Here is a 6,678-nt window from a genome sequence, read left to right on the forward strand (position 1 = left end):
CCCAACATCTTCCTAGATAGGCTGTTCAAGCCATCCGTATCATGGGAGGGAGAGTCCGGAAGCAATAGCCCGGACACAACCACACTACCCCTCACCGAACATTCTGACACAGTTGGTGGCGCCGCCAACGAAACAACACCGTCAGCCCACACAATAATGGCAGTCATTACCCCGTGGACAGAACCATTCCTAGCCTGCCTAACTAGGCAGGACCTTCCCGAGGACCAAAATGTGGCCCGCTGCATAGTGCGGCGATCTAAAGCCTATAAAGTCCACGAGGGCGAGCTTTATAAGAAAAGCACAACCGGAGTCCTTGAAAGGTGTATCTCCAAAGAGGAAGGGCGAAACCTTCAGGCTGAAATTCATGTCGGACTCGGCGGGCACCATGCCGCAGCCCGGGCCCTTGTAAGCAAGGCCTTCCGTACCGGATTTTATTGACCGACGGCTCGGGCAGATGCTCAGGACTTAGTGCAGCAATGCGTCGGTTGCCAATTATTCGCTAACCAAAGCCACATGCCGCTTACCGCCCTACAAACCATACCCATTACCTGGCCTTTTGCGGTCTGGGGGCTTGACATGGTTGGACCCCTTAAAGGAGGAACCCACAAGAAAAAATATCTACTTGTCATGGTGGACAAATTCACCAAATGGATAGAGGCCAAGCCTGTAAAGACGGCCGAATCCGGACCGGTGATAGACTTCATATCCGGACCGGTGATAGACTTCATGTCCGGGGTTGTACACCGTTACGGCGTCCCCCACAACATCATAACTGACAACTGCACAAACTTTACGGCCGACAAAGTTAATCTCTGGTGCAAAAACGTGGGCATCAAGCTCGACTACGCTTCAGTCTATCACCCACAAACTAACGGTCAAGTCGAACGAGCCAACGGTCTTATCATGAGCGGCATCAAACCTAGGCTAGTGCGATCCCTCAAGGAATCCAACACACACTGGGTAGAGGAGCTTGGCTCCATACTCTGGGGGCTGTGGACCACGCCGAATCGCACTACCGGATTCACACCATTTTTTATGGTATACGGTGTAGAGGCAGTTCTACCCTGCGACATAATTCATGACTCACCTCGAGTGCGCATGTACGAAGAAAGAGAAGCCGAGTTCGATCGGCAGGACAGATTGGACGCATTGGACAAGGAGCGCGACGTGGCAAAAGCCCATTCCGCATTCTATCAACAGTAGGCTCGAGGAGATCAAAGTAGAGAAGTACGGGCCAAAACTTATAACGTTGGCGAACTAGTTCTACCCCTGCCGGACAAGAAAAAGGACAAACTAAAGCCCAAATGGGAGGGTCCGTTCATAATTGACCAAGTACTGACTGGTGGAGCGTACCGTCTTCGAAGCGCATCGGACAACCGACTCGAGCCGAACCCATGGAACGCAGCACGCCTACGAAGATTCTACGCCTAGCGCCGGACTTTGTGTTCGTCTCCTTCCTCTGTCCCCTTTTTATTTTTTTCACATTAGCTGTCTCGCATTTCTCTCTTTCTCTCTACTTTTTTTTTCTCCCAAGCCCTTAGGGGCTTGCCTGTGCATTGTTCGCACATTCTTGATGCGCCACCCGCGCTCATCATACCTAGGGGCTTCTTTATCAGAAGTCTATATAAACGGGCCTCATGCCCAAAAGATGTGTGACACTTCCGCATGAACCTTTTATACACCATTATATGCATCGATATGACTTAAGTTTTGGCCAAGCTGGGTTGCCTGGCTCTTGTGCTTACCCCTACGTTCCCGTTCGTTCGGCTAGGTGGTAAAGCGAGCACCTCTGCGATTGTTACTGCCGGGTCAGCCGGATGTGTACCTCAGACTGGGTGAAGCCGAAAGCTAGCGTTCTTAAGGGAATATTCGGTCGGTGAACTAAAAGATGATTTTTCTTGTTTATCTATCTGCCCCCAGATGCTTTTCTGCTCTTTTTAGCAGTTCGGACATGCACTTTAGGGCATGCCTCCCGGGGAAAGGAACCCCTAACGAAACTATTCTCCCTGGAAGACGTTTCTTACTAACCATGTAATATAACATAACTAGTTGGGCACTTGTCTGCTAAAGCAATTATGACCCCTACGCCTTATCTCCATGCATGCCCCGGTTCTTACATAATCGGGAGGGTATTCGGACACACTCTGGACTATAGGGTCCAGAGGTTGAAGCGAAAAGGTTTGCAATGACAAACGATCTACAATCCGGCTAGAAGGCATTTTTCATGTCATTTTAAATTACAGAGTTAACCCGACTCGGTATATTCTTCTTCAATACCATCCAACAGGCGGTCTAATTTACAGTCTTGTTGAGAATACTTTGCAGCCAGCTCTACCTGGTCATATACTAAGATGATAGGGATCTCCTTTCCGTCAGGACCCATAGGGATGACCTCGGCCATGTGGTTCGGGTCAGCCTTCGTGTACCGAGTCTTCACCATGGCCCAAGCCTCCCTGGCACCTTGACAGCAGGCCGATATCTTCCACAACCCGAAGCGCTGCCGCACTCCCTCCAGCTTCCTTACAACCTCCCCAAGGCCTTCGGGCATGGAGAGGGATGGCCACATAGCCTGGACGACGCCCTGCATTGCCTACCAAACTCGTTCGTGCAGTTACAACAGCTCGGGAAGAAGGTCCCCTGTTGAACAGGGCATTTCCTCCGCAGGACGACCTGTCAGCAGACCTACAGACATAGCTCTGTCAATCGACTTCCTCGCGGAATTCTTTTTTCGAAGATTCTTTTTTCGAAGTTTGTTCTTCTCTTGCCTCACCCTCGTCAGCACGCTCTCGCCAGCCTTTAGTTGGCGTAGGAGTTGTTGCTTGTCCGGATTTACTCCGGCCCCATCTGCACTATTATCATCGGAGTTGCACACATGCCGCACTTCACAACGGAATTATCTTTCGAAGCATATATTACCTGAGGGGGTCCCCTTGGCATTATCTGAAGCGGCCAGTGCGGCCTCGAGTTGGGCCTTCCACTCTTCAAGCTCCTGGGACAGTTGCATGTTCTTCTTTGTAAGACCCTACTTAACATATGATCCTTAAAACAGTTATCTTAACTGTTTCAAGTCTCGGGGGCTACTGACATATATAACCTTCAATTTTACTCACCCGTATGTCTTTTACATACTGATGTGTGGCTCTGGCTAGACCATTTTGAGCGGCACGGAGGTACGCATCTCCTGTATTAGAGGCATCCAACGCCTCTGGGGAAAAACATGCGTCACGAAGAACAGTCTGGCGACGCCTGTGGTTCATGGCACTCTCCACCTCTGAATTGGTGGCAGATAGCCAGTCTGTGTCCTCTGTCGGAGGAACATCCATTGCGCGCCCCATGTTCGCCTCCGCTTCCGGACCCGGCCTTGAAGCCTGGCCGGTGGATATAGTCTGGCGGGCTCTCTTCTTCCTATGGAGAGCATGAGCGTTAGTGTGACTTGAGGGCATAAACCCTAGGTGTTAAATTTGCACGCCGTACCGTTGCGCCGGAATCTCGATCTGGTCCGCACTTCTTTTTGGCCCGCCTGGCTTCAACGGCCCTTGTTGGCTACCCACCGCGGGCTCGGCCCTCCGCCTCAATGATTTCCCCTACAACACGAAACACTATTGGTTTACGACATTCAAAATAAGGAATGGATGGATCCTCTTGAAAGTACTGGGACTTCGGTCTCGCTTACCTTTGAGGCTGGAAGTAGTCCGGGATAGTCGGCCGTAATGTCCACTAAGGTATTTTCCTTACTCAGTTGATGAAACACCCCATCAATTAGCTCCACACATAAGTCCGGGTCCTCTTGGGAGTCCGGAACGAGAGACCGCTCTAGGTCCTCGTGTTGTGGAGGAGGGCTGCTTATCTCCTTCACAGTCTGGCGCAGCTCCTGCGTTAGAATTACTAGACTGAGTACTCAATTATGGGAATTGGAAAACAGGTAGGCAGGTGAAAATGTTCGCTCACCCAGCTTGGAGGACTGTACATGGAGAATCCGCCCCGTGGGTTGACCCGGCGGAATTCCTCTTGTTCTCCCTTGTACAAAGCAGATAAGATCTTTGTTAGAGTGGCAGCCGAATCCGTCCCCTTGCGACCGCACCGGGTGGCGTCGTCCTCCCCGTTGAAATCCCACATGGGGTGGCCTCTGTACTGAAGCGGCTGCACCACCCCGCGTAATGCATGTGGCCATGACCTCGATCATGGTCAATCCGGAATGAGCCAACAACCTTATCCGGCTCATCAGGTAAAGAACGTCCCTGTCTGTTTCCCTCTGAGGGTTCCGTGGGTGCCAGCTCAGGCGTTTCTTCAACGGAGCGTTATTAAACTCAGGGAGGCCAATCCGAACAAGGTCCGGCAGGGGGACGTCATCCATATAAAACCATTCCAAAGGCCAGTCCTCGGACGCCTTCTTTGGGGTACCGGATAGATATCCGGTCCCAGCGATGCGCCATAGTTCGGCTCCGCCCACTTGATAAATTGACCCCTCCTGAGAGCGGGGCACAAGGCAGAACAACCTCTTCCACAGCGTGAAATGGGCCTCGACGCCCAAAAACAGCTCGCAGAGTGCCACGAAGCCCGCAATATGCAGAATGGAGGCAGGCGTGAGGTTGTGTAGCTGGAGGCCGTAGAACTCTAGCAACCCTCGGAGAAACGGATGAATTGGAAACCCGAGTCCTCTTATTAAGTAAGGAACTAGGCATACCCGCTCTCCTTGAGAGGGATTGGGGATGCTCTCCGCCTGCTCTCCGCCGCTATAGGTGGCAATCCCAGCTCGAACTGGGACCATATATGCTAGGGGAGGAGCCCCTTGGACTGAAGCACTACTAGCTTGCTATGCGGGACGGAACACCGCTCCCAATCTCCAGGCTAAGGGCTGGAGAGGCGAGAGGAGGCGCTGCTCCGACCGGCCATGGTGGAATGGATCTCTGTCGAAAGCGCTCTGATGGATACTCGCGAAGGAAGGGTGGTGTGAGTTGGATCTAAATCCCCATCTGTTTTATGGGCAACTCATTAACGCAACTGGGGGGGGGTAAATGAAAAAAAACTGGCTTTTCACATTCGTTTGACATGTGGAAGATGGTCGTTATGGGGCACAGAAGCCGAGGAGAGCAACACGCACTAGAAGCCGGACACTATTCGACAGGTACATGGAATTTGGAGAAGAACCCGCCTTGCAATGCGGAAGACAAACTTGCACGCAAGACTTATCATCATTGAAGCCTGGTTCGGGGGCTACTGAGGGAGTCCTGGATTAGGGGGTGTCCGGATGGCCGGACTATGACCTTTGGCCGGACTCCCGGACTATGAAGATACAAGATTGAAGACTCCGTCCCGTGTCCGGAGGGGACTTTCCTTTGCGTGGAAGGCAAGCTTGGCAAGCTTGGTGATATGATATGAAGATCTCCTCCCATATAAACCGGAGAGTTTTAGTCCGTAGGACGAACAACAATCATACCATAGGCTAGCTTCTAGGGTTTAGCCTCTCTGATCTCGTGGTAGATCCACTCTTGTACTACCCATATCATCAATATTAATCAAATAGGGGTAGGGTTTTACCTCCATCGAGAGGGCCCGAACCTGGGTAAAAACATCGTGTCCCTTGTCTCCTGTTACCATCTGCCTAGACACACAGTTCGGGACCCCCTACCCGAGATCCGCCGGTTTTGACAATGACAACCACTTTGCATGAGCAATTGCCTAACTAGCCGCAATCTTCCTCGCCTCCTGAATTTCGTTCAGAGCACCTTGGGCTTCTTCCCGAGCATTATTTGCGGTCTGGAGAGCTTGGGTGAGTTTGGATTCTTTCCCTGATAACCTCTGCTCCAAAGTCTCGCTTTTCTTCATGGCATCCTGAAGCTCTCGCTCAGCTTCAACGACCCTGGCCTCGTGTTTCTCACGAAGAGCCTACTCCGCGGTTGCCTTCTTTTCGGCTTCGACCACAACCTTCTTAAGCGCCTCAATTTCGTCCATCGCCCCTAGAGCGCACAATACAAATACTTTCATCAGGCACACTTATTCATTTGTGCTGAAAGGAACAAGGTTTCGGCATACCTCGGTTGTCCTCCAACTTCTTCTTCACTAGACCAAGTTCTTCTTCGCCTCGCTCCAGACTCCGCTTCAGTCCGGATACTTCCGCAGTTTGAGAGGCGGCAGTCGCTACAGACGCCTGCTTATATAGGAAGATATGTCATCAACTGAGTCTCCTGTGAATATATATTTGATCCTTTGTCCGGTTCTTTCTTTCGCCGTACAGTGTATCAGGGGCTACTATCCATACTATGACAATCTTCAAAACCTCATAAAACATACCTCAAAGATTTTTATAAGGCTGATGCAGGATTCATTCAGTCCACTTTCAGCGGACTGAATCTTCTCAATCACTGCATCCATAAGGGCACGATGTTCATCGACGATGGAAGCACTTTTTAGCGCCGTCGATAAGCTGCCTTGGACCTCTGGATGGACAGAGGTTGCCAGCAGAGCAGGCACGCCCCCCCCAGCCGAGGAAGGATGCCTACCTGACTCTGGAGCCTTAAAAGTCTCCGGGGTTGTGTCCGGCCGTGGGCCGAATTCAAGATCGCCCCCGCCGTCGGCGCTCATAGGTGTCGTCGCTCCCATATATCCGGCCCCTGAAGTTTGTCCTTCCTAGTCTGGGTCCTTCTAGGATGACACTTCGGTGTCATTATGATTAGGGGA

The sequence above is a fragment of the Triticum dicoccoides genome, chromosome 1B, assembly GCF_002162155.2.
Source record: "Triticum dicoccoides isolate Atlit2015 ecotype Zavitan chromosome 1B, WEW_v2.0, whole genome shotgun sequence".
In the NCBI taxonomy this organism is placed as follows: Eukaryota; Viridiplantae; Streptophyta; class Magnoliopsida; order Poales; family Poaceae; genus Triticum; species Triticum dicoccoides.